Here is a 25,344-nt window from a genome sequence, read left to right on the forward strand (position 1 = left end):
GTCTCTTCAGTGAACTCTCCCGTCATCACATAACCTTGTCATTACTGATCACATCTCTCCAAAGCTTGACACACCAAGTTTGTTTCCAAAAGCCCTTGAGGGATGTACTTTGCCTCATGCTATGTTGGAAATACAGACATTTTAACATTGTGCTTAGATGGCAGAATTATTAGTTGTCATCCTCAACCCACTTGGGTTTCCAAGTGTTATGTTATTATTTGGATATGACATTTGCCTTTGGAATAAAAATATTTACAGAAAATGATGGTTTTATATAGAAATTTTATTTTTCCCAGTTTTATTGACATCCATTAAATTCACTCATTTTAAATGTACAATTAGGTAATTTTGAAAATTGTATGCTTTGTAACCACCACCAAATACAGAACAGCTCTATCAGAAAAGTTTCTCTAGGTCCCTTTACAGTCAGTTCCCCCAAACCCTCCTCATACCAGCCACAAGCAACCACATTTTTCCTTTTCTAGAATTTCATGTAGATAGAAGCACATACTTTTGTGTTTAACTTCTTTCATTTAGCCTGATACTTTTGACATTCATTCATTTTGTATCTATCAATAGTTTATGAAATTAATTTTTCAATTAGTCAAAATTATCTTCTCATATCAGCTCCATGAGAATTAAATAGCCTTACTTCTGACTTTAGTTTTGTCAAAAGTATCTTTCTGGACAATTCTGCATAGGTTTCTAGTTATCTGGATATTCAACTATTTTTCAGTTTTGAAAATGACAAAGAATATATAAACTAAAGCTTTCAGATGGTTATTTAATTATGTGTGTCTGTAATGATGTGGTTGGTTTACTGCAGACAAAATATATATACAGGACAGTTTATTCAGACCAAAGAATATGTCTAGGCAAGACAGAATTCAGAAACCACAATTTTATTTTTTGACCACTGACAAATAATATTATGCCTTTTATTGACTATATAAAATAATTAGATTATATACATTTTTTTTGTTTCTCTAATGCTGGTCATGAAAGGTTATTAAAAGCAAACAACATGATATAATACAATTCTTAAAAAATAAAATTCAAAAACGAATGTTTTCTGAAATATTTCAGAATGTTTGTATTCTGAAAAAATTTAGAAAAGAACTACTTTTTCCACATTATTATAGTCATACTCTTCACAAAGATTAATCCTTTCCAGTTTTTAAAAAGACCTTATTTTTTTCTGAATTGTGTCTCAATTATGTAACTGAGATATAAACATACTTAATATATTTATAATTCTAAATTATATCTCAATAAAGTTTTTTAAAAACATGTTGCAAATATTCAGATATGATACTACTTGTGTAGAAGTTCCACACAGATTATCTCCAGGGCCCTTATAAAACTCTGATAGCTAAGCATTTCCTTCCCCAATACACAGATGAGAAAAGTAAGACAGAGAAGTTAAATAATTTTTGTTCAAGTTCACACACCTGGTAAGTACTGGAAATAAAACTCTTAACCCTAGGATTTACCTGACTCCAAATTGAGAACATGTTCTTTCTACTTTACTGTTGTGAATTTGAAGTAATACAAGATCTTTTCCCAATAAATTTTATATGTTGATGCACATTTCTTCTAATTCTTTGATTTTTTAAAAGATGGTCACCAGGCCAGCAGCATTAGCATCACCAGAGAACTTGTTAGAAGTGTGAATTCTTTGGCCACTCCATAAACCTGCTCAGTCAGAAACTCTGGTCCCTTGTTCCTTCCTATTATTGCTTATACTCTCTCTACAACAAAATTAGAAATAAGGGCAAAATAGTTTCTGCTGGGTATTGAGGGAGGGGAGAGGGAGGGGGCAGAGTGGGTGGTAAGGGAGGGGGAGGGGGCAGGGGGGAGAAATGAACTAAGCCTTGTATGCACATATGAGTAATAAAGGAAAAATGAAAAAAAAAAGAAATGCAAGACACACACAAAAATAAAAATAAAAGAAACTCTGGGACAGGACCTAGTTATGTGTGTTTTAACAAACTTGTCTAGGTGACTCTGATGCATGCTGAAGTTTGAGGATCACAGTTTTAAGTACAGTTTGTGAAGACTATTTTTACTTATAGATTCCTGTGTTTCAATCCCTATAATTATCTATGATTATAGATAAATGCTTATTGTTGGCTCAGATGTAATCTACAAACACTATCTCTTTTAATTCATTTTTTAGACAGTATCATTATTGACAGAAAGTCATTATAACAAATTTTCTATTGTAGAGATGTGGTAGAGTTAAGTATAATAGTAAAGAAGGTTTAGCAGAATGATAAGAATAGTCAAAATTCTTTGCAAATGGCAACATAACATTACTAAGCAAAATTAGAATGATAATTTCTCCAAGTGAGAAAAATACTACAAGGTCCCGTCTGATTGCTATTGCTATCTATTAACTTGAAATACAATTATAGAGACTGTTCCATCGCAGTGTATATATTGTAAATCACATCAGAGAAGTAGAAATTATAGGATATATTTCTCTCATGACTACTGAATATACAGATCAGAAATATTTTGAAATTATGATTTTATAAACACAGTCACAGTTGCAAATGTGGGGCTAAATCTTTGACAACTGATCCCAAACTGCCTTTCTTTCTTCTGTAGTAGTCTGACAAAGCTGCACACTTTATCTCCTAATTTGGGTTAATAAAACATTAATTTTATTTCTTATCATATTGCTCACTTTAAAAGAACTCACATCCTTGTTCCACAATAGTCACAAATCTACATGGGCAACTGTGATATGCCACTCTCTTTCTAATAAATGCTAATATTATGTTATGTCACTAAAAAAAGATGCTAATTTTCTTCATAGAAACTTAAACAATTTTTCACACTACTTTTTTTTCAAATTTATGAAAACTTGTTAAGTTATTAAATTCCGTCTTGGGCTTAGCTTTCATAGGCTTCAGAAAGAACTTTATAGAACACAAATCTCACTTTTGATGGTAATATGTTAACTAATGGTATGTTTTAGTTATATAATGCTTTATTAATATCAAAATATCTTCAGGTACATTATGTCATTTCATCATCAGAGAAAAAATGTATGAAATAAATAAGGCAGGTGATTTTCCTTTAAAAAAAACCTGAAACAAAGAAAAGCTAAAAGCCAAAGTCATATCAGATTGGTGACTGAGCTAGGATCAATAGCTAGTTCTCCCAATCCCTGCAACAGGCCCTGTCTCACACCCCTCCATCTCCATTTTTTAGAACCTACTTCTTTTTAAACTCTGTGTGATCAGTTTAAGTCTCCAGTATATGTAAAGAATCTGCTTAGATCATTATACTACTTACATTATTAATGACTTTGAAATGTTAATACTAGGAAACTGTCTATTTCATTAATTTCTAAACCTCTGCTGTCTTTCCAGGTACCACTGCTTTGTATTTGTTCCTGGTTATGCATCCTTCCATCCTTAGTAACTCCCCCAGCCCAAAAACCTTTGAGGAGGTACAGTTCTTTAATAGAAATAACTACCACAGAGGGATTGATTGGTAAGATGGGTTATTAGTATAAATCTAAAAGTATATATACTGTGCACAGTATAAACTTAGTGTTGATATTTAGAAACATATAAGTTTATAACCCCAAAAAAGTTTACCCTCTATGCCTTGGAAATTCATTGAAATAACATAAAGGAACATGAAAATTTTTCATAGCAAACCCTTCTCAGTTAATGAAAGGACTTGTTGCCTCAAGAGGCCTGCATGTAATTTCAATAGGCATTAATTATTTTTTATGGTAATTACAGATGTGAAGTCACAAATAGCATAATACCCAAGAATTTCATTGTTCCCTGGTTATAAGAAATCTTTCAGATCTTTTCCTTGTACACTCTTCATTAGGTGATACTATGGTCCACTTGTATAATTTTTTATTGTATAAAAGGCAAAAAAATGTAAATAAAAATCTATAGATATAGATATAGATATATTTCATAAGTAATGATAATACATAAAATTTAATTTTCACCTTTGAATTAAAATTAGAAATAAATTAAGCAACTGAAGAAAATAATATAAAAAGTAAAAACGTAGATATAGACAAATCACTGTAATGTAGTAGAAGTGGATAGCACAAGGAAACATGTTAACCATAAACTATATCTACAGGTCTTTCTATTAAGTTTGAATGCTGGACAAAGAGTGGGTAGAAAAAAGCAGAATTTTAATAACAACTCCATAGAATAAATATAGCATTTTGCATTTGCATAATGAGCCATGTACATTAACCTTGTCAAATTGCATGCTCTCAGTTAAAAGTATCAATAACTTCAGTAGTTGGCTTGTGGGTAGTCTGAATGGAAAGATAAATAAGTGGATTGAGCACAGTTTGAGGACCTACTAGGATTTACCTGTGTTTTAATTATTATATAGTTCACTGCCAAGTCTTCCAAACAGTGGTTGATACTAATGTGGTGTCAAATAACAGCAGGGAGAATCAAGAATCCTTCAGTTACTTCAGCTTCCACTCGACCACTGATTCAGATTAATATACATGCATTTATAGGTAATAGAATAAAATGTTGATGTCATGACTAAAAGGAATGATTAAAAACTTCTTTGGGGAGGAGGGGGAGAGGCAAGTACAATACTTAGAGTCCCTGGAACGTAAGAATAACTGTGGGAACAGTCCATTTTTTTGTTGTTGTCATAAATTGTATCAAACAAAGCCTTTTGTGATCATAAGCCAATAATTGCATAGGCACTATAATCAAAACAAAAAGTCCCTTTAGCAGCTTACAAGGAGATGGCATAAATAAGTAGGAAGCTAAAGTGCAATGAAAGATTTTAAATATAACTTGACAAAGTTACCCAAATACAAACACTTTTGATTGACAAATTACACATTTATAAAAGGCAATTAATGCAAATAACAAATAATGGTAACTGCAAATGTCAATTTATAACAGTAATTACAGCTTTGCTTTCAACAACATCAAATGTATTCACAGTCAGACTGGCCTGGCCTCTCTCTGAAGCATGAACCCCTTTGCTGTCTTTTGGGGGTCATGATTCCACAAGATTGAAGATTATGTCCCTCAGAGTTCCAGGTACATTTAAAAAATTAACTTAGGTACAGTTAGCTAATCTGAATGCAAGGATCTGCTTTTTTTCCTTTTTCTCTTTTTGAAGAACTGGATGAAACTGTGGCTACCTTAACTGACAGTCAGCCTAAGCATGGGCTGAGGGTACAAGCAAATTAGGCCAAATGCACATCAGAAAACTTCATCTTCACAAAGTAGCCAATATTTGCAAACAGAGGGTCTCAAAAACAATGTTTGATTTATGCATGCATGTAGGTTTTATGCTTTGTGATTTGGTAATATTATTTTTAATTGCATGGGAATGTAGTGGAGAGTTAGAGTAACGTGTAGAAAGTCATAAAATCCATTAGCATTTAGGACTTCTGCTATGCTTGCTAATTCTTTGGATACCTGAACACTTTTTTTCAAAAGTGAGCTTGTCTGGGGAACCTCCAGATCCCATCCTGGAAATATGAACCTGAATTCCTTTCATTTACTTGTTTTATAATCAAACATTTTTCAAGTATCTGTAAGTCCCAACCCCTACACTAGAAAAATGTGAACACATAGTCAACAAGAACTGGACTCTGCCTTCTCTATAAGCCCCTGAGCCTGGCAAAATCAACATGATATAGTTTCAACATACAGAACTACTTCAGGGGTCTTAAAAGCCTAAATTATTCCAGGTATAAAAGACTGTTGGGAAGACAAGATCATTTTTTAGAAGCTAAAAGCTGTCTAACTTTCAGCACCTCCACCCTCTTTTTTTGTGATCTTTGGAGCCTCTCTCAGAACAAACATGCTTGAGATAAGCTTGGTGAATCAAATAGGATACCACTAGACACTCATGACAGCCTTAGCATCCGTGGTACCAGAATGAGCTTCTAAACAAGAAGGACCCTGAAATGTGGTGCTCCCTGTAGATAGAATGTGCAACAGAAGAGATAGCAGATCAAACACTTCCAAAATTTTTGTACATCTCTTTCTCTCTGAAAGGATGGCAGAATGACCTATCACCAACAATGCCCTTCTCAGAAAACATGAAAGGATTTTGTTACTGCTCTGAGTCTCAAGACATCACCTTGTTGCAACAGTTTACACTTTGCAGTTCAGTGACACAGGAATCCTACCAGGAGCTTAATTATCTGAAATGACAAGATCTCACAGTTAGACTCTGTGCAAGTAACACAAGATCTTTTGGTCCAAAGAAATAGCACACTATCAAAAGAAGTGATCATGTAAATGCATGATTCTTTTGTTCAGTAATTATTTAACTACCTTCTCTTGCTGCCCAAAGTTATGGTGGCTTATAAATTGAAGTGGATGGTGATGGCAAATGAGGACATTTTTATAAAATTTTACAGTTCTTTTAAAAAAGCATTTTTCCTCTGAAAGGTATCACTCAGGGCTTCAGAAATAACATATTGTCATATGCCAATTTAGTTGTACTTGACAACTTTTACACAGGCAGAACATTAAACAGATCCTGAATTTCAGTGCTTGAGTCTACACTGTGTTCACACTGCTGGTGATTTGAATTACCACTACCCTTAAGGATACAAGACCCAGCCTTGGGAATTTTGACAAGAGTTTATATTTGGAAATACGTACATACTTTTAAAACTTTTCTTATAATTATTCTAATATATATTAGAATACGTAGAGAGATATAAATGGCTCTATATGAATAAAAGTTAAGCCAACAGACAATATTCACAACAGACACATTATATGTACTTTGACACTACATGACTAAGTACAACAGCACAACACACTAGTAGGAATGAAATTATTTTACTTTGAGAAAGAATTTTTACCTAAATCTTCTTTAAATGTCTTTGAACTAAACATATCTTCTTTTTTTTTAAATCAGATTCTCTTTTTGAGTGCTTACATTTTTGTCTGTAGGGTATTTCTACATTTAAATACATTTTATAGTTAATCTGGTTATTATTGCAGTTTGATCACTCCGTGTATACATTTTTGTTATCACATAACTTTCTTCTGTTATTAAGCAAACAATAAAATGTATCTAGAAAAACTTTTCCAAAATGTTTTTATTAGGGTTCTGGACATATTTCCCCTGCTAACTATGAAGGACAAATGCCTTAAAGAAAAAGGTTTTTATTTAGGAAACAAATGAATTTGTGGGACACCTCTAATGTCTTCAGTCACTAGGATATAAGTGTAAACCAGAGTCTTATTTTGAGAAAAATATTCCTTTTCTAAGTATATGGATTTCTTCCCTGTTCCATCTAATGTCACCACTGACTTTCTGTTTGAGAAGAGTGCCAATTACTTCCACTCAGAGGAAGCTCCTAAAAGAGCTGCTTCCTTGGTCCCCAAATCCAAGATCATCACCATTCTCATTGACCCATCAGACCGAGCATATTCCTGGTACCAGGTAAGGAAGACAGAATCCCACAGGGAGAAGGGGAGTTTGTACAAACCCATCCTGGGTTTTAATAAAAGAGATCTTCTAGTTGTTTGACAGCTACAGCACACATATGTATATGTGCTTCCATACATCTGCATCTTACAAGCAAATGTTATAACAATTTTAAATGATTAGATTTGTCCAAGACATATGCTCTAAAGGGTTAGATAGCAAAAACTTCAAGTTTTACAGGTTATAAAGTCTGCCACTTACAGGTTACAAGTCTGCTATTGTATTGCAAAAGTAGCTGTGGATATGTAAATGCGTGAACATGGCTGTCTCAGTAAAACTTTACAAAACAGCAAATGCCAGCCCCAAAAGAGCTGAAATAACCTCTTGTACTGAAGAAGCAATCTATGGAAAAGCATAGACAAGGATTTGTCATCCCTGCTCTAAGCCTCTTTATGCTCACTGTCATTGTTTCTGATGTTTATTAGAACCTATCACTTTGAAATAATAATAGACTTTAGTAATATGTATATATAAATACACTTTTACTTTAGAAAATCATTAGAAATAATAGCTAGTAAAAAAATCCTGTGCCAGTGATATTTTAAACACCAAAGGTTCAATAAGAAGTTGTAAAATTAAACTAAGGAACATAACAAAATTCAGCATCAGTGTCTTTAATCTGTAGGATCTTCAGTTTCCTTGTGCAGTTTTATGATTTAAAAAATGCTCTCCAAATATTCATGATGTCCATCTAATCATCAAATAATTTTAGTGACTACCATTTGCAAAGTATTATTTTAAAAGTGATTTTAATTAATAAATGTGGACTCTATACTTGACACTGCCTTTGGACTAATAATTGGAGATATACCATAAGTATAAATAATCATATAAATTAGACAGTAGTAAGGAATGTACTAAAAGAGTCATTTGGGATAAAGCCCATCTTACATCCAAGTTATATTTACTAACTTGGCTGCAAGTTAGAAGCCTAACAGAAGAACCATGCACACTCCATAAAGAAGGGAAGGATCTGAAAGGGGAACGACTGAGGTAGAATTAAAATGAAGCATTTTGATTGGTACAAAGCAGAACAATGCGTAAAAGGGTTATCAGCAGATAAGGGCTAAAAAGCAAACTAAGGTCCGATTTCCTTGGAACTATGAGGTTTAGATGAATGTGGAATAACATTTACACAAAAACTCCTTATCTGTACCTCTGTGAGTGGGCCGGATATGAAATCAGAGTTTTGAACTACAGGCCCAAACTCCTGGGCTTCTACATGTCAGATCATCCCTATATATCAAAGAGACACTGGTGAAGGGCAGAGAAAGATTTATAACAGGGCCTGGGACATGCTGTGGGAAGAAGCAAAGTAAACACTTCAGCCAATTTCTAACCACCTTCAGGCTACAGATATGATAGGAACTAGGGCAGAGAGCAAAAGTTATGCTTTGTTAAATAGTCCCAGTTACAGGTATGGGCTGATTGGTCATTGTCTCAGTTCTGGTTCTCAGGGATTCCAGAGAAGTTTGTTACTGCTGTCCTCACTTGAGGGTGATACACAGCAGAGCTCAGGTTGTGGGGGGTCCTTGGTCTGCTCTTAGATAAAAATCAAAGGTGGACTCAAGAAGCAAAATTTGGAGAAGTTTTATTGGTAGAGAAGAGAAAGGAAAGGCTGCAGCAGGATCCGAAACCAGTGGTCCCAAGTCATGATGGAAATCAGGTTTTGTAGCTTTTTTTATTGGCTGAGAGCAGAAGTGTCTCTCTGGTGCAAATGGATGTTTCTTGGGAAGAAGTGTCTTCCTGGCTAATTGACACTTTTTCGGGATGTGGACCTCCCGCAGTCCACCCTTCAAGGGGAGCAATCTGGGTCCTATGAGATGATTACTCCTGTTCCCTGGTCAGCCTCATCATTACAGGTAATTGGCCTCATTTGGCAGGGGGAAAGTGAGGTCTGTCCTACAAGATTCTGCTGTTCCTTAGGGGTAGTTTCAGTTCTTTGTCATAAAGATATTATCAATCAGCCCTGTCCTTCAGGAAAGAGTGACTCAGAACAAAAGACAACAGGAACAAAATAGAGACAGAGATGCCAAGCTTTTCTCCTATTTAGAGATTCAGTGCTTTTCAACAAAAGTGACTTAAGTACCTCTTACAGATACAAGGCTAATTCTATGCATTCCAAGTACCCATACAGCTCATCTTCTCCAGGCACAAATGGGATCTCCCACTCTCACAGATAGTCACACAGCTAACTTCTTGATAATTATGATACTAGAGAATAAAGTTCCTCTGGACTGAATCCTTTGTTATTTAACAAAAACAGAGTTCCAGTTGTCAGAAAAGGTTTTGTGACAAGGACAGGGTGGGAAAGGGTCAAAGCAGATGGAATCCTATTAATAGGCATACTGATGATAATTTGCACAGCAGAGACTGGAGACACTCTAGAAAGTTAAGATCCATAGAAATCCACAATTCCACACTTATCATTCACCCCAAACCTAGACCCATCTTTTAAATAAATATATACATCAAACTGCATAAAGACAGATTTTTATTTTGTACCTCTTACCTTTTCCACCAGGCATCTAGAGAAAAGAGAAATAAGTCTAATTGACCCAAAAAGAAAAAAGAAAATTGGAGCTTGGCAGCCACTTAGCCCCTGAAAATTGGGAATTTTCAGAAAAAGGAGGTTTCAAGGCTGCAAGCTAACAAAACATCCTTAATATTGCAAATAAATCACTCTACAGTGGCAAAATGCAGCCTTAACAAAGTCTAATAGCATCTGTAGTACAGTAATTTGAATCCCAATTGCTGCAAATTTGCTATTCAACTAGATGTGGTAAACATCCACAAACTCACCACTAAGCCTGAATATTTATTGGTCAATTTAAGGAAAAGGTGATTTTCTCAAACCCATGTGCCTGAGCTTCAACCATTATAAAAACACTTTCATATTTGGATTGCTGCTTTCTGTGATTTCTGCACAAAAAATGATTCTGGTTTACTGCAAAGGTTACCATTAGATAAAACAGTCTTGGCTTTTAGATGCTAAGTAATATATGATAAAAGCTGTGGGTTTTGGATAATGTATATGTCAGAGTTCTCAGTAGTTTTTCCATTTAAATTAGCTGATAGGGCTTTTCTAATCTAAAACTACATTACTAGATAGAGCAAAACTATTTGGCAGAACTAGTAGAGTGCTTGTGTATTGTTGCTATTCACTGAGAATGATAAATGGTTTGCTTATCGGCTAAAAAGGAGATATTAATGCAGATTTCAAAAGTTTACTTTCAGAATTAAACATACACACCAAGAAAACTCAGGAAAGTTACTTAAGGAATCCTATCAACAAGAATTCAGCTTCTACCAAATAAGTTCTCAAAAAGTACACTCTCATCAGTATCATAACTTTAAATTTTGATACTTCAAGCAAACAGTTTCATCCTTTATTAATTTCAAAACAAATAACTTTCCAACAGTGGCACTCTCCCTTAGCTTTGAGACTTGTCACAAGGATTGTTTTTTAATTATTTATGCCTATGGTTCAAGTTTGTTTAATTATCCACCTTTTCATCATAGCACCAGCGATCACATGAAGACCCCGCAGCTCTGAAGTTTAGCTTCTACATAGTAATCTCAGCTGGGCCCTGGGCACCCTCAGAACTTAGAACCTTGCAGAAGAGATGTTTGGTCCCCGGGTGGTATGCCAGCCACATCGAAAGATGGCTTGTTTATTTCCCCCCCTTCCAGGTATGAAGCAATAAGAATTTACATCATGTAATAATCTCATTACGTTGATGACTTTGCCTCAAGGATACAGAAAGTTTTTACTCATTGAAACATTACTAGCTTTTTTACTCTTTACTTGTAAATAAGGAGACTGTGGCAAAGAAAAATAGATAGGCAGAGGTAGAAAAACAGTTTAATTTTCTAAGAATAATTCTCTCTGCTCCATTTTCTAGTGTATGCTTTTCCTGATTGTATAGTGTTTCCAAAGCTTTGTAGCTCTGATTTGTATTCTGATGTGAGTAAAGCTTGAAAGGAAGCCTCTTTGCCAAGCAAGACAATATTGTGTGTTTAGTTAAGGGCCATCATTTTCCTTCTGAACTGCCTTACTGAATTTTTCATAAGTCCTATGGGTTTTTTTAGCTTCCTTCCTTACTTCTCTTTTGCCTGACATCAACTTGAATTATAAAATCAACCACTAAAATGGATTACATAAGCAACACAGTGACATCTAGATACTTGTGTATCTAAAGCCATTCTGTTATGATATGATGGCTGCTGCCACATATTGCTAATTAAACTTGTATTAGAATTAAATAAGATTAAATTTCAGTTCATTTGTCTTAGCCATATTTCATATGCTCAGTAGCTACAGGTTAGCCAGCAGATGTAGAACATCACAAAAAGTTCTATCGAACCTCTTGGAAAAGAGGTATGGACAAGCCTTGCACTATAGACCTTGTGGACTTCCATCATGGCCTACTGTCATTTGGTCTTGCTGGGTTCACCCTCACTAGAGTAACAAATTCTTCCCCTTAGTTTCTTGAGGAACTTTCTGTCCATGTTAAGGTTCTCTGAGAATCTTATATGGATTGTTAATATATTTGTTTAAACTTTATAATGCTACTCTAACCAAGAGTTCTAGTCCAAAGGTCCAACTCCTCCTGGAGTCAGGCCATATGTCAGGTCTGGCAACTCACCCCAACACACTGCACAAAGAGATGAACAAAGAGAAGGACAAAGAAATTTTTTATTACATGGCACGGACACACCATGGGAAGAGGCAAAATAAGCAATTCACCTTATCTTCAGGGTACAGACATTAATTTTAGGGTTAAATACAAGAAGAATTGGGACAGAGGAAGAGAGGAATGCAGAATGATTAAACAGCCCAAGTCAAGGGAGTCACAGTTGCTCATCATCTCAGGATAGTCAGGTGGTGCCTGGTCAAGATAAGAAAGGCATTTTGTCTGGAGGTATCAACTTTTGTCACAAGATGTTACTGATCAGTCCGGTTCTTCCTAGATTCCACAGTGGCTGCAAGGTGACTGCCAAGAGAATGGCTCAGAGCAAAGACAGATACAAAGTGGAGGCAGGGATGCTAAGCTTTTATCCTGCTTTTAGTTACCCTTTGGACATTTACAGGCACAAGTGAGGCATCAGTGCTTTTCAGGATAAATGGTTTCTCAGTACCTGTTACACTACTCCTGATTGGAACTGTGAAGAATGACAGTTCCTCTGTCTCATTACTACTAAGCTTATTATAACCTTTCTTTCTACAGTCTTCCTCCACAACCTTAATGACGTAATCATTGTTTTGTTTGTATTTAAACTTGGTTTACATTTGTGATTTCTAGTCATGAAGAGGAAGATAGCCTTGAAACAGGGTTGTAAAACATGGTAAACTGTCGATTAAAAGCTGCAACCTCGGACAGAGCTGTGAGGAATTGCCCATTAGAGCCATGCAAAAGTTTGGGACCAAGATGAAAGGCACCATGCAGAGATAAGCACCCATTCCTGCCTTCCTTTGTCTCCACTTGTAAATAAACTTTCCAAAGCAGGCCTCCCCCGCTGCTCTTATCTAAACCTTAGGTCTCTAACCCACTACTAGCCCTACTTTATGGGAGAGCACATTCCTTGTAACCTGATACCCTGCACTGCCTTTTAAATATCCTGTGAATCCTTTGTTTGGGGCACAGACACTGGTACACGCCTGGGCCCGCTAGCGTAAAAATTAAAATCTGAGTTGTCCACTCCTCTGAGTGTTGCTTGGTTTCTCCTGACAATATTGCCACAACAGTCACATTTCTAAGCTGTCTTGATCTTCAGAAGGGGTGTTTTTGTTTTCATAGTGTTTGCTAACTTCTCAAATAACAAAACATGAATGTGCTTACTTAGCATGATTTATTTCTTATTCCAGATCATTAATAAGAATGACCTGACCTGGCTGCATCTAACAGTGCATGTAAAGCCCCCCAAGACAGTGTCACAGAATAAGTACAGGGCCAAAAAATTTTTCATTATACAGTTGACACTTATGTTTTCAACATGAACTGTCTTTTCTTTATTGTTACTTCTTTGGTAATTATTTGCTAATTATTGATGGGCAGCAGCTAAGAACAGATCCTGCAACAGTGATGGATGAAGTACAGAAGTTTCTAGGAGTCTCTCCTCATTATAATTATTCGGAAGCTTTAACGTAGTTTATGTTCTAATTTGTTTATTCAAGTTCCAGCAGAGAACTTATTTTAAAGAAATTTGGTTTGGCAATACCTGGTCAGCTGTTTCTTATGTACTGATTGTTTTCTAGTTTAACATTAACCACTTGGAAAAAAAACATTTAAACAAACAAATAAGTATCCTAAATCCAAAGAAATATCCTAAATCTTGTGTTGATTCCTACCTATGCAAAGATTTCCCCTGGAAGGAAAGTGTAAAAACAAAATAGTTGTGAATCTTAAAACCAACAACTTACCTAAAAAGAAGCTATGTGAAATATATTGGTAAGCTGAGCCTACTCAACCGACAATATTGGGACCTCTTGGAAGAATGAAGAAGCAATTGATTAACCTGTATGTAATTTTCAGAAACAATGTCAAACGGCAAGAAATAGCCCCATAGGTGACTGAATAGGCACAGAGAGAGGTATGACTATGGCCTTCAATGTACTTCCAGTGTTTACTTCTTGTCTTTACTCACTGTAAATGCCCCTGTCCCCACTTCAAAAGGCTCAGCTTTCACAGCACTGGTTTGGTTTGTTGTTTGTGGTCTGTTGTGTTTTGTTTCGTTTTCTTGCTGGTTTCCTCTGTTTTCGTAGATAGTTGACTCCAGAGCTAAAACTAGGGAGAAGCAAGAGAGCCACTAGAATTTAAGGAACAAACACTCACTCTTGGGATTGTGCCTGTGCCTAAGAGTGAGTGCCTCCTTAAATTTTGTACCCTAGGTGCCTGTCTTCCCTCACCCTACTCCTGCCTCTATATTTTTATATAAGACCTTCATTTACTATTTTTAAATACAAACACCATCTTACACTGTTCATTTATAATGGATGACAATCAGATTTATGAGATTTATGACAATCAGATTTATGCCTCAAGCACATGAAAGATACTGAGTTGGATGAGCTATGAACCTGACTCTCATTATAATTTTTTTTTTAATTTTAAAGTTCATGGAACAAGCCTTAAAGAAACAGAAAAAGACAGTACTGTGAAGTTATTCCATTGTCCTTTTCTGTATAAAATTAAGTTCCATAGATAACTGGTTTTCCTTCTTTTGTTATACTTTATCCTCTGTCAATTTAGAAAGTGAGAGGAAGATTTCTTTTACCTTCCAGCATCCCTTACACTAAAGGATTGACAGAAAAACATCAAACGCAGCTTATATCTTGTAAAAATCATACCCAGAGACCTTAAGTGACACATTTTGGTTTAGAGGACAACAGACTAGGTAGAACTCTGGAGTTTTGAGCTTCCTTCCTGAGAGTCATTTACTTTGTTGTTACTATTAACCTCCTGACTTTTTTCTATACTTCTAGTACTGCCAGAATTTTGCAGAGCTTAGTTCAAGTATTAACAGACACCAGCCTTAAGTATTTAGCATTCAACTTAACCTTAAAGGAAGCTGAGTGATTTTCATTTGCAGTTAGAAGTTCAAGTCCACTTTCTGTCTTATATCTTTTTAAGTATCTCTTAGAAAAGAAATCTTTTATTTTCTAAACAGTTTTCTATTTCAAGTTGGCTTATCTTAGGGTCTTTTTTATAGAGTATATGGCAAGGCTCTGTATTTCAGAAAAAAAAGAAGTAGAGTATTCTATAAAGACATAATCTTTTTTCCTTGAGGAACGTCCTTGACCTGCATGCTGTGTATTTGTCTCCTTTGTATCCAGTTTGGCAGCAAGCTTTTTATTCATCTCCACTACTGAGAAAAGGCTATGTAAACTTAAGAGAATTAATATCAAAGTAATGTGTTATATACAAAGAACTGTGGGTCACTTTGCACCTGGGATGTATCTAGCTAAAATCACCCATTACATGATCCTCTTGGGGGGTCAGGGGGTAAAGTAGTAAGATAAGATATATAGTCCAAGAAACCACAGTTTCTGTTCCAGCAAGCTGCCCAAGCTCTTACCCTGCTGATAGAGATGATGCACTTCCATTTAGTTTTCTTTATGTTTTCTTGCCAATCATCAGTTGACCTGACATACCTTGTAGTTGAGATAAGGATAGCTATACAGGGAGTTGAAAGTGCACTTGAATATTTGGAAATTTCATGTCTTTGTCTTGGCTCTAAAATGATCTTCCTTTACCCTGTATCCTTTTTTTTTAACCTGAGTCCTGTTTTCACAATTTAGTTACTCTCATAGTGACGGCTATTTTATGGTGCTTTGGAAATGTTGGGAATTACTATAACTACAATATGTAGATTCTCAGAAATGTCATTTATACAGTTGTCAGGAGATCCTTTATATACTTTCATACTGCTTCTTATTTTCCTGATAATGATAGTGAAGATTATATACTTGATGCTTAAGAAAAATTTCCTTCAGTGAAAGTCTTCTATGAATATAATAAACTACAAACCAACATAAATTCTAATATAATCACATAAATTCAGTGCTTTACACACAGTACAATAAATGAGTGAAAGGTGGACTATACAAAATATTACTATGCAATCTTGGCATGCAAAAATGCTCTAATTTAAGAGGTCTCTAAGCTGACTATCTCCAATATAGAAGTTGTAGTGTCAAAACTGTTTTCAAGAAGAATAGCAAAGAAATCCACTATTGTAAAAGTGTGTTTTATTCCTTCCCACAATTTCTAAAGAAAGTGTTGAAGAATTCCAAATGCAAAGTCACTAGTCTATGATGCTTTAAAATGACTTAGTACTGTCATCATGGGTTTCAAATGACATACTGAATTTGTTTTAAAAATCTGATTTTCTCAGTGAGTATATCATTTGCAATCAGCAATAAAAGCTTAAAGCAATATAAATGGGACCTTTCTCATTCAATTAAAGTAAATTACAATCTTACAACTCTTATTCAACATAACTTTAATCTTTAAATTGTGTATAAGATTGATATAATGACACTCCTTTAGTTTTTAGGTTATGTATAATAGTATTTTAAAGCTGACTTATCATTTGGGAGAAAGCAGGGAAAGCATTACCTGACATGGATTGCAATAATTTGTATAAACTAAAATGAAAAATATAAACTGTTAATTTTGCCACAAATAGATCCAATCAGTTATTTCTGGAACCTACACTGCCAATCTGTGAAGCAATTCCCATTGGCACAAGATGTTAGAACCACAGAAAATCAATATTGTTTTTCCTAATGAATACTATATCAACAAGAAATGCTTCCTTTTAAAAGCTGGAATGTTAAAATGAGTTTTTTAAGTAGTGTCAGACTTTATTAAAGACATAATCCATCTCTAGACACACTGACACACTAAATATCACTTTGCAAATAAATGTGTAATCATACAGATATGCAAATTAAAACCATTTTCAGATACCACTATGTACCCATTGGAATGGCTATTATCCAAAAGAAAACCCAAATGGCTATAAACCCAAAAGATAATACCAAATATTGACAAGAATAGGGAGAAATTGCAGTCTCATATACTGGCCACTTTAGAAAGCACTTTTTTAGTTTCTTAAAAATTAAACTCCACTCCTAGGAATCAATCCTAAGGTAAATACAAACCTAAGTACGTAAAAAAAACTAGTAAGTGAATGTTCATAGCAGCATTATTCATGATAGCTAAATATAAGAAACAATCCAAATTCCATCAACTGGCAAATGGATTAATTTGGCATATCCATACCAGAAAATAAAAAGAAAATGCCTATAAGCGACAAATTTACAGTCAAAAAGATAAGTGTTTACCTAGCATGGGGCAGGGGTGACAGCAAAGATTGACTACAGTAGGCTTTAGTAATTATTTTTAGGTGATGGAAATGTTCTATAACTGGATTGTGGTGATAAATTTGCTAAGTATCATAATTGTACAATTACAATAGGTGAAAATTAGGATATGTAAATTGTACTGCAAAAAAATGCTAAGAATAAAATCTGGGGCTAGGGGCATAGCTCAAGTAGATGACTACCTGCCTAGCATCCTCAAGGCCCTGAATTCAGTCCCCAGTATTGAAAAAAAAAAGAATAAAATGTGCATTGCTAAAATGATTCATTAAATCATAAAAGTATAGGTGCTGGGAGAGAACTGAAAAAATTCTTATTTTGTCCTATATTAATAACAAAAAGGATGTATTTTGATTTTAAAATTTATCTGCACTATTTTGGCATGGAAATATTATTTCAATTTAAAGGCATTGCAGACCTTTTAAGTATTATCTGAATGTTCTTTAGTATTCATCTGCTTGAGGTCAATCACATTTTCATTAATACAGAAATATCACTGGTTAAAGGTTGCCATTCTCCTTGGAGAATCTAGGTGCCCCTGCCCACACGTTTCTTCTAGTTACTTCTAGATGACCCCAGGTTATATTCCATAAAGTTTAATACCATTTAATAAAATTCTATTAATAACTATTATATGCATGACTCTGGAGACATAATGAAAATATCATTACCACCAAGACAGGGAAGTCATAAAGAGAAATACTACACAGCACATAATACTTCTTTCAAAGTATTTACTTCCTAAAAACCTTGAAAGGAGGGGCCCAGCTAGGACCATGACTGCCAGTGTCTACATAAAAAGGCTGTTTCTTTGCTTTTCCACCAGACATCAGTGGCATTATGGCTATTTTATTGGTCCTAAGGTCATTCTTCAGAGGGACATTGCTGATGTTCTGAACAGATGTGAAGTGTGAAGTGATCTTTCTCCATCATTTGTCAGATTTTTTCACCTGGATTCTTAATTAATATTATTCATGTCTTCAAACTCACAAGTCCCCTCATCAGCCGCAGTCCTTCACCTGGTATCCGTGACTGTTCTCTATGAGGAACTAGACTCAGTGCCTTAGGGCACCTGGAAAATAGGTGCAATAATTTCTCTTCTCACTTTTCTACTCTGACACACTCACACCACTGCCTGTGAACTTATGCATGCAGACACTTGAACTAAGTGCCACACACTCATACACGGGCACTGTATAATATCTAATCAATTAGCAGAGATGAAAAAGAGCCTATTTTTCTTTTTATTCTTAATTTTAGTGTATGAAATTCAATGTTTCTTAGAAAAACCTTCTCTCATAAGATTGCTCATTTTAACATACGGGACATGTGTTATGTATCTACAGCAGGTATATTTTAACAAAACAATAATAGCTGGTCCGAATTCTGAATTTTGATCACATGAATACCTAAAACGTGCCAGAATTCAAATGTGGAAAGTGCAGATAGCAAAATGTTAATAAAAATATTGCATCAACACAGACTTCCAGAAATGTTATTACATTGGAATTTTCTAAAGGCTTTCATACATAATTCAAATAACAATGCCCTCATGAGTGCCCTCTTTGTACCTTCACTACAAAACTAATTCATGCAGCTGTTTTATTGATTCAAACAAGAACATAAACTGCATGAAAAAATATGTTGTGTCATGGTGTTACACAGTTGCTTTAATAATGATAAGGAAAATGCTTTGCACACATCCTATTGTGTCTAGTAACTGATGCAAGACAGAGGCAGTTATAAATTTACATTCTTTCCAAAGGCTATAGTCATAAACACCACAACATTAGCTACATATAGGCTCCATACACACACATTATAAATCACACTATAACTTTAAATGTTTTATTGACATATAATTTTACATTTAATAAAATTCACCAGTTACAGTTACTCAGTTCAATGAATTTTAACTAATGTATATAGCTATATCCACTGCAATCAAGTTTTAGAACATTTGTATTAGTCCAAAGAGGTTCCTCATGCTGTTGTGCAGTCAAACCTTTTCCCTTACTCCCAGCATCTGATATCAACTATCTCCTTTCTTTCACTTAGCACAATATTTTTGAGATTCCTCCAAGTTTTTATACCTGTTTTATAAACAGCTGGTCTTCCTTTAATGTTGAGTAGTATTCTTTTCACCAAGAGATGAACAGAAGAGAATGTTTCCATTTGGGGCTATTATGAAAAAGGCTACTATGAACATTTGTGTAAAGATCTTTATGTGGGCATGTATTTCTTATTGTCCTTGGGTTAATACCTAGAAATGGGGCCAATGGGTCATATTCTAATTATGTTTTTAAATTTAAAAGAAATTTGACAAAATGGCTGTAATATTTTTAATTTCTACAAACAAGATTTGACAATTCTACTTGTTCCATTTCTTTGCCAATACTCGGTATTAGTCTTTAAATTCAGTCATTCTAGTGAGTGCTATTTCATTTTCATTTTCATTTGTATTTCACTGATACTCATGATGTGAAGTAAATTTTATTGGTTTATTGATCATTTTCATTCTTTGCTGAAGTGTCTGTTTCAATATTTTACTCAATTTTATTAGTATTATCATCTTTTAGATTGAATTATATTTTCTTAGTACAAGTCCCTTATGAGATACATGTTTTGCATATATTTTCCTCCAGTCTTTGGCTTCTTAAGTATCTTTAGAAGAAATCTTTTAAGAAATCTTTGCCTAATCCAAGGGCATGAAAATTTTCTATGTGGTTTTTCTCTGTTTTCTTTCAAAATTTTTACAGTTTTAGCTCTAAGGTTTAGGTCAATAATCCCTTTCATGTTAATATTTATATATAGCATGATGTAAGGGTCAATGTTCTGTTTTTCCATGTAAATATTCAATTTTTCTAGTGCAATTTTTCTAAAAAATTAATCATCTCCCATTGAATTAGCTTGGCACCTGTTTTTTTAACCAGTTGACCAATCGTTATATAAGACTATTTCTGGATTCTTTTGTTCCATTGATCAATTGGTTTTCTGATACCAATACAATACAGACTTGATTACTGTATCATGATAGTAAATCTTGAAAGTATGTAATATAGGATTTCGAACTTCACCATTTTCAAATCATTTCAAATTGTCTTAGCTTTTCTAGGTTCTTTATATTTTCCTGTATATATTTAAATCATTTTTAGTTTCTACAAAAGAAAAAAAGAGTCAACTGGAGTTTTGGTTGAAATCACATTAAACTATAGGCAAATTTGGAAAGAGTTGATACTTTAGATAAATTTAGAGAAAGTTGATACTTTTAAAGTATTTAGTCTTCAGATCTATGAACATAACACAGCTCCTTCTTTTTTCTTTGCTCTTAGGAATGTTTTGTAGTTTTCAGTGCACTAATCTTGCCGATATTTTTTGTTAACTTTCTCCTCATGTATTTGAGAGTCTTATGCTAATTTAAATGTGTTTTTATTTACATTTCCAAAATTATTCATGTAATTTTTCAAAACATTGAAAGTAGCATACAGAGTAGTACAAACTAAAAACCAAATAAAAAATAATTCGAAATGATAATTCTTTAATTGAATAACAAAGGCAATATGAAAGAATTGTCATTGCTGTTGCTTTCACTTTTATATTTAAACATGGAAATTACTGCTTTGCTTACAATGAATAATAATACAAAACATACCCAGAGACCAATAAAGAAAAGGCCCTGAATCTAGAGCCAGGAGGCCTAACTTGAATCATGACCAGAATAGTGGGGAAGTATATAGTCCAAGAAAAGTAAAATTTAACAAGCATTTTCTTCCCTTTTATTTTTTATTGAACATATGTTTAGTGAAAATTCACAAGAGCCAAACACTGTACTAAGTGCAATAAAATGAAAAGAATTCTGCACACCATTTCCTTAAGAGTAATCTCTAAATGAAGACCCAAATGAGAGTTACATGAAATACTTTGGTAAACTGAAAGGCAAATTTGACATGCTACCATGGACTATGCTGGAGAATCCTAAAAGTAATCACTGCATGGCACACCAGAATGTTTTTTTTTTAAATCACCCTGTGGTTAAGTAGTACAAGTATAATATAAATCCACAGACATGAATGAAGATTGATACATCATTTTTAAGTACTATAAATGAAAAGAATGAATGTAAAACTCAATTTTTCCTTCCAGATGAAAGAGATAGTCTTATTAATTTCTATTAATAGGATATCTTCTGCTGAAATTTTTTCTATTAAGAATCTGGCAAACTCACAAATATGACAGATGGACTGAGATTTCAGAAATATGTCAAAAGACTTTCTGCAAATGGATATAGTAAAAAAAATTCCAGTTCCCCTAGCTGTAGATTAATATCCGAATTCATATATTTATGTTGTTGGTCAATAAATCTTAAAAACTGCTTGAAAAATACTCTTTGGGTTTGGGAGGGTTTCTTTTTTTTTTTAGATTTGATTCTCATAAAGGCTTCTGGTGTCAGTTATTGGAAGAAGGTAAAACAAAATGCCTTGGAAAGAGTAAAGGAAGAAAATATCCTCCAATGGATTCTGATGTAAGTATAGAGCTTAAAAACTACAAACTAAATGTACAACATGATAAAATCACATATATTTTCTTAGAAAAGTGATTAAAGTCAAAATTCAGCCCTTCTAAAAATTAAGTGACATTTGAATTCAATAATCTAAGTTGCTTTTCTTGATTTTTCCAATTACATATTATTACATATTGCAAGAATAAAATAAAGTAAAAGATCTTGCAATTGTGAATCAAAACCAAAAGGTAACATATCACTACAAAAAGAATGACACCTGCACAGAATACTTTTTTTGGATACTAGGGCTTGAAATCAGGACACTTGCTAGGCAGGTGCTCTATCACTTGAGCCACTAACCCTTTTTATTGGGGAGGACTATGGGCTTTTTTGAGATATGGTTTTATGAACTATTTGCCTAAGCTGGCTTTGAACCACAATCCTCCTGATCTCTACTTTCTAAGTAGCTAGGATTATAGAAGTGAGCTACCAACACCCAGCTTGCACAGAAATTTTGTCACTAAAAATGTTCATTGAAAACAAGACAGGAAATATGTCAACTAGAAACTGCAAATAAGACCAAAAGGTTTCTCTCTTTTTTTTTCACTGCTAAATCACTCTGTAGTATAAGTATAGCATGGATAATAATGTTAATTGCTGACATAATACACTAAGCTTTGAACTGTTACTATGCTATTAAGATGAAGGAGTTAATGTATTTCTCTAACATCCTAGCAGACGATTGAGGCTTTAAGGAATGGAGATATGTATACTGCAGTATCAGCACTCTGTGTTTATTCTGTTTAGAATGGTGATATTGCAAGCTCTTAACGCTATAGTTTTCTCAGTTTGAACAACCTGTATTTTGACTTTAATGCTTATTTCACATACAGTAAGATTTATTCATATTTTATTTCATAATCAGTCTATTTAGAATATAATTTTGAATGTAAGAATCCAAGATTATTATTATTATTATTCTACTATATATATTATACTATATATTATTATTATTATACTACCTTTAGAACTCAGAAATTTAAAATATTTGGGATTTTTTCCGCAATGTTTAATATTTCATGTTAACTGACAATCTTGAGGTGGTCTTAGAATCCTCAGGTAACCTGAATTTATTTGAAAACTCTTATCTAACAACACCTTCAGGATCATTTGTTGTGCCAAGCCAGGCCTGAGAGACAAGGGTCTAAATTCAATAAGTTCACAATTAAATTCTGCATGGAAGGTATGGTGAAGGGGAGATTCTGTTGTATTGATAAAGAAACTATATCGTCAACACTCTAATTTTATTTGGTTTTGGTTAATTGTCAAATACACCTTCAGAATACAATGAAAACAATACTAATACATTAAAAAGAAATCAAAAGATTATTTCTAGAGTATTTCAAGAAAGCAATATAAAATGTATCATTTTATATCAAAGATCTGCCTATATATTTATTAAAGCTAAAATGCTTAGAAGACTAAAGAATGTCTTTCTTAGCATTTTATTTTACTCTTGTCTAACAAACATACTGAGATATTACACAAAATTTGTTGGTAGAGATAGATGAGGAAAATACAACGTTTCAGGATATAGATTCTAGATCTCTCAACAAGGTACTATGTATACATACTTTAGTAAAAGGAGCAGGAAGATGGAAAGTGGTTAAGAAAGACTAATACAGATGGAGTAAACTTGATCAAAGAAAATTATATGTATTTTGTAAATATCACAATGAAACCCCTTTGTACAATTAATTTATGCTAACAAAAACTTTTTTAAAGAGGTGTGAAGTGGCTGATTTTGTGCAGATAGCATCCAGAGAGAGGGCAAAAATAAAAGGACCTCCACAGAGGCTCCTTTTTCCATTTGTGATGAAACTACAAATGTGTAGGATGGATTAGAGTAGGTGACAGCACTCTGCTCATCTCACCTCCTAGTACAAAGAAATGCCAGTACCCCATCTCAAGACTATCAACAAGATATTGTATGATGTGCTGAATCAGTAATCCACATGCTTAATATAAATTTTAATCTAGACCTGGTGTACCTGATACTTATTTAAGCATGATCAAAGGATATGGACTATACTTCAATAAACAAAGTTAAATGTTCTTTTATCTCTTCCTCCCCCCTCAGAGCAGAGCCTTTTTGTCAAGCTACTACCGAGATCACAACGTGGAGCTCTCAAAGCTACTGCACAAACTGGGATAGCCTCTGCCATCCTGGCTAAGACAAGAGCTGCAGAAAGTGAGATAGCACTGAGAAAAAAGCTTCCCAAGAATCCATCTTCCATATACTAACAGTCACCTTTCCAAAGCTTCCAGAAGCTATGAAAAGGCTGTCAAAAAAATATATCTCTTCATACAAGAAAAAAAGAGCAAAGTTCTTTCCATGTGCTGGCATGTGGCTGCTTAGGAACAATGGTGTCTGTTACAAGCCTTGACGCCTATGGCCTTCCTCTTAACCCATATCTGAGCCTGTGGGATTATTGTAGACTACTGTGCATTCATGTGGAAGTCATAGCAATCAACATAAATAATAAACAAAATGCAGAACTGTTTCATTTCACAGTGATATTTACACTTTTATATATCAACTAAGATTGTGTCTCTGTAGATTTTTAGACCACTGTTTGCCTGTACAATGTTTTCTTATTCTTTGATGCTATAAAGTATCCTACAAAAACAAGAACCAAAATAAACATCAGAATGTAACATAAAATTCCAAAAACATAAAACTCATGAAAAAAATGTCTGCCAAAATTTAAATCCACTGAAGCATTTAGAAAGAATTATAAATCATAATTTGTGCTAGATCAGAGAGTGGAAAAGTTATATATATATGAGTTTTACCTGCATCAAAAAGATAAGTACTACAGCAAGAAAAAGTATCTTTTCATATATATAGTATAGTGCATTTATGTAAAAATTTCTGTTTCATCATAATGTAACTGTCATATTGAAATATATATGGTAAACCTATTGGTTAGTAAATAGAAACACACAGAGTACACCAAAACAGTAAATAATAATGTAAGTGTGCTTGGTAAATTCTCTAAGAGGGAGACATGATAGGAGTTTAAAGGTATGTCGTTCAGAACATCATGTCCACTTGCTGTAAACTGCAAATCTATTCTAGTAGTCCTCTCTGGTTCTGCAGAAATGCATAAATAAAGTTGGAGATATGTGTCATCTCCAGAAACAGGTTGACTTTTAAACATGAACAGCTTCCTTTTTGATGGTCCCCAGAACAAAACATACTAAATGAAAACTATAGGCAGTCTCCCTAGATGCTGTGTTTAGGCTATGTACATTTAAATTGTTGAAAAACTTCATTTTCTGGGTAATTCAACAAATTAATATCTTGGATTTGTAACTTGATATTTGAAATGATACTTTTGATACAAGACAGAAAAAATAGGCATGCTAGAGATCCATTTTTGAGAATATTTCATACATCACT

At 34.0% G+C, this 25,344-nt stretch overlaps 2 long non-coding RNA genes across 7 annotated transcripts in view; one reads left to right on the forward strand and one right to left on the reverse strand.

The window, feature by feature from the left end:
- The window catches only part of LOC109676947 (uncharacterized), a 138,657-nt gene that overhangs the window by 89,806 nt on the left and 23,507 nt on the right, over positions 1-25,344 (reverse strand). The gene's annotated exons all lie outside the window — the stretch shown is intronic.
- On the forward strand, positions 13,513-24,998 carry LOC141424984 (uncharacterized). Its single transcript, XR_012449983.1, has 3 exons — positions 13,513-13,636; positions 21,797-21,899; positions 24,019-24,998. It is a non-coding gene; the product is annotated as an uncharacterized lncRNA (long non-coding RNA).

The sequence above is a fragment of the Castor canadensis genome, chromosome 1 (genome assembly GCF_047511655.1).
Source record: "Castor canadensis chromosome 1, mCasCan1.hap1v2, whole genome shotgun sequence".
Lineage (NCBI taxonomy): Eukaryota > Metazoa > Chordata > Mammalia > Rodentia > Castoridae > Castor > Castor canadensis.